This window comes from Triticum dicoccoides, chromosome 1B, assembly GCF_002162155.2.
Source record: "Triticum dicoccoides isolate Atlit2015 ecotype Zavitan chromosome 1B, WEW_v2.0, whole genome shotgun sequence".
NCBI classification, from domain to species: Eukaryota; Viridiplantae; Streptophyta; class Magnoliopsida; order Poales; family Poaceae; genus Triticum; species Triticum dicoccoides.
Window position 1 is genome coordinate 191,748,932 of NC_041381.1, and position 13,414 is coordinate 191,762,345.

Below are 13,414 nucleotides of genomic sequence, written 5' to 3' on the forward strand. Positions count from 1 at the left end.
CCTCTAGAAAAAAATCATCCCGTAGCTCAAACCCGTGTTCTTGCTCATTTTGCTGCCATTTTCGATCTCCTTGCTCAAAGCTCCATTCACAAAACTGCTTTGGGGATTGTTCTTCGGTATGTGACTCCTCTAATGGTCCAATTAGTTTTTGTTCTAGTACTTTATTTATTGCAATTTTTTGCTGCTATGGTGACCTTGTTCCTGAGCTTGCATGTCAAATTTATATGGTCCAAAGTAGTTTTGATGCATGATATAGTCTCTAGGCACTTGTAGGAGTAGTTGCTATCAATTTTGTTGGGTTTGGTTCACTTTTGTTTTGAGTCACTAAAAAATTCAGAAATTTTCCAGAGGAAGAAAAATGTAGGAAAATGTACCAAGGTGGTTCTTCGAGGAAGCAAGCACCGAGGCTCGTGATACGTGAGCCGGACCTTGAGCCACCAAGGGAAGCTCAAGTGCGGCCTTGTGAATGGCCGTCGGATGAATTTATGGTCCATGCATGCTTCAAGGATGAATTTGATGCGTATGTACGTAATGCTGATCTTGAGGACGTCGTAATAGATAAGTGCCGACAATACTATTACCTCACTGATTCCTTTGTGCGGAGGTTTGAATTTTCATCTAAGCGCAATACTCATACTGTTATATTTGACCTTTATGATAAACCATATACCATGGACCTTGAAGATTTTAATATTGCCTGCAAAATTCCACAGTGGGGCATTCTTAGTGAGCCTCACAAATCTGAATATAATGATTTCCTTGCTAGCATCACTGTGGGAGAAACTAGAAATATCACACAAGCTACCATAGGGAGCATTCACTTTCCTGCCATATATTACTTTGCTCTCTTCATAGGTAGATGCATTAATGGTAAGCATGATCATAGCCACCTTTGCGTTCCAGATCTTAGTGTCCTCAAATGTGCGGTGTTAGGTGATAAGCGATATAACTTGGGGGCCATTGTTGTGAGGAGGTTACATCTTAATGCTAAAGATGGAGATTTATTTGGTGGGATTTATGCAACTCGTTTAGCTGATTATCTTGGTGTATCCATAAGAGAGAATGACATTGAGGTGCCACCTACTTTTCTATATTATAATGCTATGGTTCGTTTCCAGTTTCTTGAGAGGAACGATCAGTCCCTCCAGTACTGACTAATCTTTGACTGACGGTGTGCTATCCATATTACCCTTCCTGCTCCCGCCTTCTTTAACTTTCAGGTAAATGGGAGATATTTTATAACCAGAGAGGAGGCAAACGAGTTTGAGAGAACAGCGGAGGCCGCTCGCCTCCAGGAAGCAGCTCATTAGGCGGTGGATGTCGCAACACAGTACGACCCCAACTATGATGTCAGATATCATCTGGGCCAGTGGTGGCCCTAGACCAACTTAGGCCAAAAGCCTAAGCTTGGGGGAGTACGTATTTCTCACCGACATTACATTCATGTTCACACACTTATTCTAGTTGTCGGTGTTCATACTTTTTCATTGCATTATCCATGCTAGTTTATTTTCTTTTCTTGCTTTCCTTCTTGTGTGTTTGAAAAACTTTGAGAAAAGCCAAAAAAAAAATAGTTGTAGCTTCTAGCTAGTTTACGTTGCTTGCTTAGTAGTAGTATTAAAAGAAAATCCAAAAAGATTTCTCGTTCTTCTTTTGCTTGTTGTGAGCTTTCCCGTGTAAATAGTTTTTTTCGTTCTTGTTTTACTTCCTTCAGAAAAACAAAAAACTCCAAAAACATATCAGTGTGTTTCTTTGAAATTCTTTTCTTTTCTTTGGGGTCGAGAGGAGAGGACCGCGATGAAAATGATGAGTGTCTCTCATATGCATTATTGTTGATCTAACAAAGAGCCCATATTACCTTGTCTTCTCCTTTGAATAAATGTTTGCAGATTCTAACTTACTCCAATGCACGTGCACTATTATTATTATCCACACCGTTCAGTCATGCAAGTGAAAGGCAATAATGACGATATATGATGAAATGATTGAGAAGAGGAAAAGCTGGTATGAACTCGACCTATCTTGTTTTTGTAAATATAATTAGTTCATCATTCCCGATTCAGCCTATTATGAATGAAACATGTTTGCAATGACAATTAGAGATTATAGTTACTCATGCCATGCTTAATTAGCTGGGAGTTTATAATGGTTTACCTTGCGTGCCAACATGCTATTAAAATGGTTGTGATTTTGCATGATAGGATCATATCCTCCTTTGAATGATCTGAGTGACTTGACTTGGCACATGTTCACGCATGTAGTTGAAACAAAATCAACATAGCCTCCACGATATTTATGTTCATGGTGATTTATATCCTACTCATGCTTGCACTCAGTGTTGGTTAATCTTAATGCATGTTTATGACTTTTGTCGCTCTCTAGTTGGTCGCTTCCCAGTCTTTCTAGCCTTCACTTGTACTAAGTGGGAATACTGCTTGTGCATCCACTTCCATATAAACCCCAAAGTTGTTCCATATGAGTCCACCATACCTACCTATATGAGGTATTTACCTGTCGTTCCAAGTAAATTTGCATGTGCCAAACTCTAAACCTTCAAATGAAATTCTGTTTTGTATGCTTGAATTGCTCATGTAGCAACTAGGGTTGTCTATATCTTCCCTGCTAGGTGGGTTATTCTCACGATGAGTGGACTCGGCTCATCATTCACGAGAAAATGGCTGGTAATCGGGATGCCCAGTCCCATGCTCAAAGCAAATCAAAATAATTGCAAACAAAACTCCCCCAGGATTGTTGTTAGTTGGACGGTACCCGTTGTTTCGGACCAGCCATGGAATGTGCTTGTTGGTGGTGGGGGAGTATAAACTTTACCATTCTGTTTGGGAACCGCCTACAATGTATGTAGCATGGAAGATACCGAGATCTCTTGGTTGTTATGTTGACAATGAAAGCATACCGCTCAAAATATTATTTATCTCTGTTTCAAAACTCGAGCTGTAGCACCTCTACAAATCCCTGCTTCCCTCCGCGAAGGGACTATCTATTTACTTTTATGTTGAGTCATCATCCTCTTATAAAAAGCACCCGTTAGAGAGCACCACCGTCATTTGTATGCATTGTTATTAACTGATACCGAGTATGACTATGAATGGATCTCTTTTGCCATGAATTACAATGTCTAGTCAGTCCTTGATCTTTAGGGGTGCTCTGCATTTATGTTTTGCAGTCTCAGAAAGGGCTTGCGAGATACCATCTTGTTATATCATATCATATCATGATCTGTTTTGAGAAAGTGTTTTCATCCGAGATTTATTATTGTTACTCGCTAGTTGATTATGCCATTGATATGAGTAAACATGAGACCTAAATGTTACTGTGAATATGGTTAGTTCATGATCTTTGCTGTAAACTTGAATGCTGGCTTTACATATTTGCAACAACAAGATCAAATAGAGTTTGTAAAAGTTTTTCTTTATCACTTTCAGTTTGTTAACTGAATTGCTTGAGGACAAGCAATGGGTTAAGCTTGGGGGAGTTGATATGTCTACAACGTTGTCGGTGTCAAAACCGTTGGATCTCGGGTAGGGGGTCCCGAACTATGCGTCTAAGGCTAATGGTAACAGGAGGCGGGGGACACAATGTTTACCCAGGTTTGGGCCCTCTCTATGGAGGTAATACCCTACTTCCTGCTTGATTGATCTTGATGATATGAGTATTACAAGAGTTGATCTAGCACGAGATCGTAGAGGCTAACCCTAGAAGCTAGCCTATGATTATGATTGTTGTTGTCCTACAGACTAAACCCTCCGGTTTATATAGACACCGGAGGGGGCTAGGGTTACACAGAGTCGGTTACAGAGAAGGGAATCTACATATCCGAATTGCCAAGCTTGCCTTCCACGCAAAGGAGAGTCCCACCCGGACACGAGACGAAGTCTTCAATCTTGTATCTTCATAGTCCAACAGTCCGGCATAAGCATATAGTCCCGCTGTCCGAGGACCCCCTAATCCAGGACTCCCTCAGTAGCCCCTGAACCAGGCTTCAATGACGATGAGTCCGGCGCGCAGATTGTCTTCAACATTGCAAGGCGGGTTCCTTCTCCGAATACTCCAAAGTAGATCTTGAACACAAGAATCGTTTCCGGCTCTACAAAAAAAATTCCACATACCACCATAGAGAGCACAATATTCCACGAGTCTGATCTGCTGACAACTTTTCCATAGCGTGACATCATGCCGTGGCCCGGTCATTATTCGAACCGTCTTCTCAACCTGCTACTACACATCTTGCGAGGCGGTTTTATTGGCACGTCTTGTCGAAGCAGAGATCGTGTCCCCTTATTACGGGATTCTCATCAATACAGGTGTGGGTAACCCAACCACGCCATTAGCACGACGCTTGGGGAATAAGTGAGTTTCTAGGGCAAGTGGGGAGGCGCATGATTTCTGCTGCCTTTATAAAGAGACAAGGATTCCCCTTCCTCACCCATGCCTTCTTCTTCCGCCTATTCTCTCTCGCTCGAGCTTCAGCGCCCAAGCATTCGCCTTCTCTGCCCACAAAGGCATTCCGAAAATGTCTGGATTTGGAGCCAGAGGCAAGTGGATGACCTCTACCGTCTAGGAGAAGGATATTAAGAGACTTCGGGAGGCCGGGTATCTGGCCAAGAAGATCGGCCACCGCCTTCCGATGGCGGGACAGATTTTCCCTACTCCGGAACCCCATGAGAGGGTTGTATTCCTCCCTCACTTGGTCCATGGGCTAGGGTTTCCCCTCCATCCATTCTTTCGCGGCCTTATGTATTACTATGGGACCGATTTTCATGATCTATCCCCCAATTCCTTCCTCAACATCTTGACATTCATCGTCGTGTGCGAGGCCTTCCTCCGCATCTCTCCACACTTCGGATTATGGCTGAAGATTTTCAATGTGAAGCCCAAGGTGGTGAGTGGCGAGCACGCCGAGTGCGGAGGAGCCATGGTGAGCAAGATGCCCAACGTCACATGGCCATCATGTACCTTTAATGATTCTGTCAAAGGATGGCAACAACAGTGGTTCTATGTCACAGAACCACGCAACACAAAATGGGCCGCGGCCCCCGAATTCCGATCCGGAGCTCCCTTGCGGCTTACGTCCTGGCCCAAGACGGGTCTGAACTGGTCTTCACTAGACGAGCTGGCGGTGCTCCAGGCGCGTATCAAGGGTATGGAAGACAATAACATCAAACTTGTCAACATAGTCCAAGTGATGTTAGTTCGCCGGACTCTCCGTTGTCAACACAGGCTTGCAATTTATGGGAATTCGACCCGGCCAAGCACCAGACCCTACTAGCGTTCTTCGACTCATCGCACGAAGACAACTGGAAGGTGCTCTTTAAGTCCGGCAAATCATGGCCGGATTCAGCCGAGGACCGCGGGTACCAATTGTCCCGACCCGCGAGTTCGGTAAGTCTTCGTGTGTTGGCAAGTCATATGCTTTATCTGCATAATCCAAGGGAAAACGCTTAATGTATTTTCCAACAACTCTCCTAGGGTTGGACAAAGAAGGCAGGGCGAATCCACTGCCCGGCCCCGCTGATACGTCTCCAACGTATCTATAATTTTTGATTGTTGCATGCTATTATATTACCCATTTTGGATGTTTATGGGCTTTACTTTACACTTTTATATCATTTTTGGGACTAACCTACTAACCGGAGGCCCAACCCGAATTGTTGTTTTTTTTGCCTATTTCAGTGTTTCGAAGAAAAGGAATATCAAACGGAATCCAAACGAAATAAAACCTTCGGGATCGAACTTTCTGGAACAAACGTGATCCAGAGGACTTGGAGTGGAAGTCAAGAAACAAGCGAGGCGGCCACGAGGGTGCCCGGCGTGCCCCCACCCTTGTGGGCCCCTCGAGCGTCCACCGACCTACTTCTTCCTCCTATATAGACCAATGTACCCCGAAAACATCAGAAGAGACCACGAAAAACTATTTCCACCACCGTAACCTTCTGTATCCGCGGGATCCCATCTTGGAGCCTTCGCCGACGCTCCGCCGGAGGGGAATCGATCATGGAGGGCCTCTACATCATCTCCAAGGCCCTTCCGATGAGTTGTGAGTAGTTTACCACAGACGTTCGGGTCCATAGTTATTAGCTAGATGGCTTCTTCTCTCTCTTTGAATCTCAATACAAAGTTCTCCTCGATCTTCTTGGAGATCTATTCGATGTAACTCTTTTTGTGGTGTGTTTGTCGAGATCTAATGAATTGTGGGTTTATGATCAAGTTTATCTATGAGAAATATTTGAATCTCCTCTGAATTCTTTTATGTGTGATTAAGTTATCTTTGCAAGTCTCTTCGAATTATCAGTTTGGTTTGGCCTACTAGATTGATCTTTCTTGCAATGGAAGAAGTGCTTAGCTTTGGGTTCAATCTTGCGGTGTCCTTTCCCAGTGATAGCACGAGCAGCAAGGCACGTATTGTATTGTTGCCATCAAGGATAAAAAGAGGGGGTTTATATCATATTGCATGAGTGTGACGCCCCCGATTCAATCGTACACTAATCATACACACAAACATGTACGATCAAGATCAGGGACTCACGGGAAGATATCACAACACAACTCTAAAAATAAAATAAGTCATACAAGCATCATAATACAAGCCAGGGGCCTCGAGGGCTCGAATACAAGTACTCGATCATAGACGAGTCAGCGGAAGCAACAATATCTGAGTACAGACATAAGTTAAACAAGTTTGCCTTAAGAAGGCTAGCACAAACTGGGATACAGATCGGAAGAGGCACATGCCTCCTGCCTGGGATCCTCCTAACTACTCTTGGTCGTCGTCAGTGGGCTGCACGTAGTAGTAGGCACCTCCGGTGTAGTAGGGGTCGTCGTCGACGGTGGCGTCTGGCTCCTGGACTCCAGCATCTGGTTGCGACAACCAGAAAGAAAGGAAAGGGGGAAAAGGGGGGGGGGAAAGCAATCGTGAGTACTCATCCAAAGTACTCGCAAGCAAGGAACTACACTACATATGCATGGGTATATGTGTAAGGAGGCCATATCGGTGGACTGAACTGCAGAATGCCAGAATAAGAGGGGGATAGCTAGTCCTATCGAAGACTACGCTTCTGGCAGCCTCCGTCTCGCAGCATGTAGAAGAGAGTAGATTGAAGTCCTCCAAGTAGCATCTCCAAGTAGCATCTCCAAGTAGCATCACATAGCATAATCCTACCCGGCGATTCTCCCCTCGTCGCCCTGTGGAAAAGCGATCACCGGATTGTCTGTGGAACTTGGAAGGGTGTGTTTTATTAAGTATCCGGTTCTAGTTGTCATAAGGTCAAGGTACAACTCCAAGTCGTCCTGTTACCGAAGATCACGGCTGTTCGAATAGATTAACTTCCCTGCAGGGGTGCACCACATAACCCAACACGCTCGATCTCATTTGGCCGGACACATTTTCCTGGGTCATGCCCGGCCTCGGAAGATCAACACGTCGCAGCCCCACCTAGGCACAATAGAGAGGTCAGCACGCCGGTCTAAACCTAAGCGCACAGGGGTCTGGGTCCATCGCCCTTAGCACACCTGCACGTTGCAAACGCGTCCGGAAGCAGAACTAGCCCCCTTAATACACGAGCAGGCTTACGTTCCAATCTGGCGCGCGCCGCTCAGTTGCTGACGTCACGAATGCTTCGGCTGATACCACGACGCCGGGATACCCATAACTACTCCCGCGTAGATGGTTAGTGCGTATAGACCAAATGGCCAGACTCAGATCAAATACCAAGATCTCGTTAAGCATGTTAAGTATCAGCGAACGCCGACCAGGGCCAGGCCGACCTCTCTCCTAGGCGGTCTCAACCTGCCCTGTCGCTCCGCCACAAAGTAACAGTAGGGGCCATCGGGAACCCAGGCCCACCTCTACCGGGATGGAGCCACCTGTCCTTTCAGCCCCCTCATCAGAATCACTTGCGGGTACTCATCGAGCTGACCCAACTTTAGTCACCATCTGTATAGTATGTATGTATGTATAGTATATACCCGTGATCACCTCCCGAGTGATCACGGCCCAATAGTATAGCAAGGCAGACTGACAAGAATGTAGGGCCAATGATGATAAACTAGCATCCTATACTAAGTATTTAGGATTGCAGATAAGGTATCAACAGATGTAGCAACAATGTCAGGCTATGCATCAGAATAGGATTAACGGAAAGCAGTAACATGCTACACTACTCTAATGCAAGCAGTATATAGAAGAATAGGCGATATCTGATGATCAAGGGGGGGGCTTGCCTGGTTGCTCTGGCAAGAAGGAGGGGTCGTCAACTCCGTAGTCGAACTGGACAGCTGCAGCGTCGGTCTCGTAGTCTACCGGAGAGAAGAGGGGGAAGAAATAATGAATACAGAGCAAACAAAGCATCACAAAATATAACAAGGCAATACGCGGTGCCAGGGGTGATCTAACGCAGGGACATGTGATACTTGTGAAGGGGGGGAACATCCGGGAAAGTATCCCCGGTGTTTCGCGTTTTCGGACAGGGGAACCGAAGGGGAAAGTTGTGTGTTCGCTATGCTAGGGATGGGTGGCGGACGAATGGGCCATGTATCCAAATTCGTCTCGTCGTTCTGAGCAACTTTCATGTACAAAGTTTTTTCATCGGAGTTATGATTAATTTTCTATGATTTTCCAATGTTTTAAGTATTTTCTGAAATTTCTGGATTTATTATATTTAGTTTAATCCGAATTGACCAAGTCAATTTGACTAGTCAAAAGGGCATGTGTGGCCCTCATGTCATAGACTATTTTCCTAAACAAATAAATAAACCTAACTTATCTAAATGAGGGCCCACATGTCATCTACTACTAAAGTAACTTAGCACTAATAAAACTAGCTAAGGGGCAAAAATAATCCTAAAACTAATCCATCTAATTAAATTAGACCTAAACTAATTTTGGGGCAGCCCCACACACATGGCACATCGGCCACACACACACGCACAGACACAGTGCACGTAGCTAGGAGTTACTTTTGTTTCCTTTTAACAAAACAAGGCATTTTGCGATTTTGATAGGATTTAATCCAAGCATCGAAAGGATTTGGTCCAGTGGAATAAAATGGAGTTTGTCAAGTATACTCTCTGCCCAAATTATTTTTATCCACATAAGAACTAGTTTTGTGGATGATTATTGGCTGTCGAAGGGGCTACTCAATGTGAGTTTGCCGAAGCTAGCTGCAGCTACAGTAACTGAATGTTACTGTAGCTAGCAGTCAGTAGGAGCAGCAGTAAAAAGTAGATAGCAGCAGCGCTAGTAGCAGCTTCAGTAAGCAGAAGCAGCAGCGGCAGTAGCGCAACACCGAGGGGCGCGGGCGGGGCGATGCAGCTTCAGCAGCAGGAGCAGGCCACGGTAGCGGGCGGCTACGGGCGTGTGGGCGACTAAGGTGGCCGCGGCTAAGCGCAGGCACGCACACATGTGTGCACAGCCGAGGCAAGGCCAGGAGGGCACGGGGTGAAGGGGAAAGGGCCATGGCAAGCGACATGGGAGCACAGGCTCCGGCCATGGCAGCCACGAACGAGCACGGGGACGGCCGCATATGAATGAATCGAAGTGAAAAACGGGGGGAATCGGGGGAGGGCCTCACAGTGGGGTGCTTGGCATGCTCGTTGTAGTCGGAGAGGACCGGAGGCGAGCGGATCGACGACAGCGTTGCAGCGGCCGAAGGTAGAAGAAGATGAGGATGGCGAGCTTTCAGTGCAGGCGTCGTTGGAGGAGCTTCCCGGCTCCGTTCCACGGCGAAGGAGAGCGAGGGCGAGGCGGCCGGAGTCTCTAGACACAAAGAGGCGGCGAAGGGTGACCGACGGCCACGCCGGCCGTGATGACGGAGAGACGACGGTAGCGGTCAGATGCGGGGCGGATCTGGGGATTGTGAGAGAGGGGATTAGGGTTTCTGGGGTGTGGGGTGGCCTATAGGCCAGGGGGCGGCCGGCTGGGCCATGGCCCAGTTGGGCCAAGGGGTCCAGTGGGGGGGAGGGGTTCTCTTTTGTTTTAGTTTAGTTTTCTGTTAGTTTGTTTTCTATTTTATTTCTTTTCTTCTTTTCTGTTTTATTAAATTTCGGTGTTTATGAAAAACCCAAGTTGCACCTAAAATATTTTTAATACTTATGCCACTACCGCAATTAACTTGGCACCTAATATAAAATCATTTGTAATTGTTTATTATTTTATAATTATTTAACTAATTGTTTTTCCTACTATTTTATTCATTTTGAGTATTTACATACTTTATACAAGTGTGGTTTCTTTACCATAATTACCTACGCATTATTTGGCACAACCAGAACATTTTAGTTTTATTATTTGAAAACTTTTGTTGTTTGCCTATATTTTAAATTTGAATTTGAATCGTTTTGAACTAACACGAGTTTACCAACAGTAACCTAGGTGACGTGGCATCATTAGCGCAGGGTTACTGTAGCTTGATTACCCGGGCGTCACAATTCTCCTCCACTACAAGAAATCTCGTCTCGAGATTTAAGCGGTGGAGTAGGGGGGAAGGTGCCGGTAGCGAAAAACCTAACGAGTCTTCTCGGTCTTGGCTGCCCTTTCGAAGAGGTTGATCCCTTTCGTTGATGTCTTCATTTCTCTGCTTCAAGTCACCATGATCAAGTCGTCATCCTTTCTTCAGGATCTCCAGCGTCCTACGAACGCGGCCAGGGGGAATTACTCCGAAAGAACGCATCTCCATAAAGTTAGGTATCAGACAGTGAACTCAATGGGAAATACACGAGGTACCCCACGAGTTGTATTTCAGTGAATCCGTTGAGTGCAATATATGATGGTACCAAAGTTTCAAATGGGTAGGCAATCATTCGATGCCTAGACAGAAGCTGGAATGGGGGCTTGAACAACGAGAATAACATGGTGTTTGATTCCAGGATGAATAATGGTATAGAATTTAGCTCTCAATCACATACGAAGCCAGGTGCAAAGGATACATTCGAATCCGGGATGTAAAGAAGAGTCAGGTTTCGATCCAGTGGACCTGTGGTTTATGGGCCCACCATATGGGTTGAAAGTAGGAAGGGTGGTGACATCTTACACAGCCGCGACAGGGAGGCATGTCAGTGAATAGCTTGTCAGCTATGCCGGCAACAATGTCGGTACCAAGGACGGGGAACGAAGAGAGCCATTTTCCTACTTGTTGAACGAGGGAAAACAACTGGCAAAGTTCTCGGCCATTGGTGGTTGCCGGAATGTCATCAATCAAAAGTATCAGGGTCTTTCTGATAGAATTGTACACTGAGGTGTTTACAAAAGCAGGAGAATATTACTGCTTAGATCATACAGATCACAAGAAAGGTTAAACAAAACAATGGAAAGGAAAATGTGTTAAAACACATATTTCAGGGGTATTTCCTTCCCAAGGACAAACAGAGTATGATATTCGTGGCAGGATATAATGTAGAAAACACTTTAGGTAAGGGGAGAGAAATTTCATGACATTACCCATACAAAGGTGTTTGGATAATTGATAAGGAAAATTTAGCATTGTGCTTCAAATGTTCTGGTTGAAAATCGGATTACCACAGACATGCTTTAGGATAGCATTGACATGGTCTTCAAGCAAAAGTTCAGACTCTGGATACACGAAGGATTCACCAGGAACAACTTATAGAATAAGTCTTACCATTTCCTCATGGAAGAATAGATAACCTTGCTAAAAAGGAACAACTATAACAATAGGTCCTCCGGTCAGGGGTGCTAGGCATGACATCACCTTATCGGGTCTTATGAAGACTAGCGTTATAACTCTTGTAAATATGTTCCAACCATCATATCTGATGAAGATTCAGATATGATTGGGGTCAGGATACCTCAGGCTCAGGATGCCTGAGAAGAATGGTGCAACACAAATTGACGGGATGTCACTGTAATATTCTCGGAAAATGAACTATGAAGTGATTTCCGTTAACAAGTGTTCATCATTAACCCAAGGAGAGGTCAAGGAGGTGGCTGATGAACTCAACGACAATTCATCGAGATTTCCAAAAGATGGATTTCCACAATTAAGTGAACAAGGAGATAACATTTGTCAGACCAAATGATATAAGGAAGTATGCTCGAGGAGAACATACACAACTAAACATTGGTTGAAAGGTGCGCCCGAAATAAGGGTTGGGTTGCACGACCAATGTCGGAATGGTGATTCAATAATCAATAGACTAAGAATGAACGGCCGACCATTAACTTCAAAGCAATAGGGTTGCTAGAAGTGCAGGATCCAAACAGCACCGTTCACTTGTTGGTACCCCGGTTGGAACCAACACGAGGACCACGAAAGAATGGTGATGGTGAGAAGTATCACTACGCCAAGAACTCTTAAGGGTGGTGAATTTCTCACAACATTGAGGATATAAGAGATGTTAATGTTCCAAGGTAAAGAAGAACAATTACTGGATAGCAAGGAACTCAAGGTATAACACCAAACACGAACAAGCTTGTGTTGGTGGGAAGGCAATAAAGGTCGATGATAACGCAGATCATCGAGGGCAAGGATGGTATTTCTCATCATGAACTCATTTGATATCCTGGAAGAGCTCATAAGATTGATGATGATCATGACACACTTTGTCGAGAGATTTCAAGATGTAATCGATCGGCGATGACATCAAGTCAAATGAATGGTGAAGCGAAAGGTTATTGGAACCAAGGGTACGACACAAACTCGAAACCAAGCTTATTGTCCAAGGAGAAATGATATGATGAGGAAGATCAACGTAAGCTTAGCTCATCGTCAAATAATTGTGCTACGGGAAGAAGGACCGAGTAGCACAGCTAAAATTTAACAGGGTAATGATATAGCCGATCAGGCTAGGAATGACTTGAAGGGTTATTAAACTCATAATCAACGGAGATTACTTTATTGAATCGGAGTGCAAAATTGATTCACTTATCAATGTCCTTGAGTGTCTAACAACCCAGAACCCGGGGAAAATTGGAATCAGTGAGGAATAATACTTGAAGAACTCATAATAAGTTATGCAGTTTCATGATATTCTTGAGATACCAGAGCTTAATACTCAACGGTAGAGCGAAGTAAAGGTTGGACAGGTGCAATGATCTGCAGAAGACAAGTACTTCAACTTGTCCAAGAAATGGTATTTTAAAAGGAGAACATGGCCGGAACCATGATTGCAAAAGGCCAGATCCCAGATATAAGTTGAACTTATACCAAGGAGGGTTTAAGAGGAGCATCCATGATAAGATTCGCATCGTGTCCATGGGCATGAACACAAAGTTCAAGGTCGACTCCCACTTCTCCAATGCATGACCATTCATTCACTTCTCTTTTAAAATGAGTTGAGTGTGAAACCTACCTAGTAAGTTACAAGAGGAGTATGACCCGTGAAAGATTTCGGGTTCACACAGATTAAGGAAGGCATATGTTCAACCCCTCGGGGCATCATG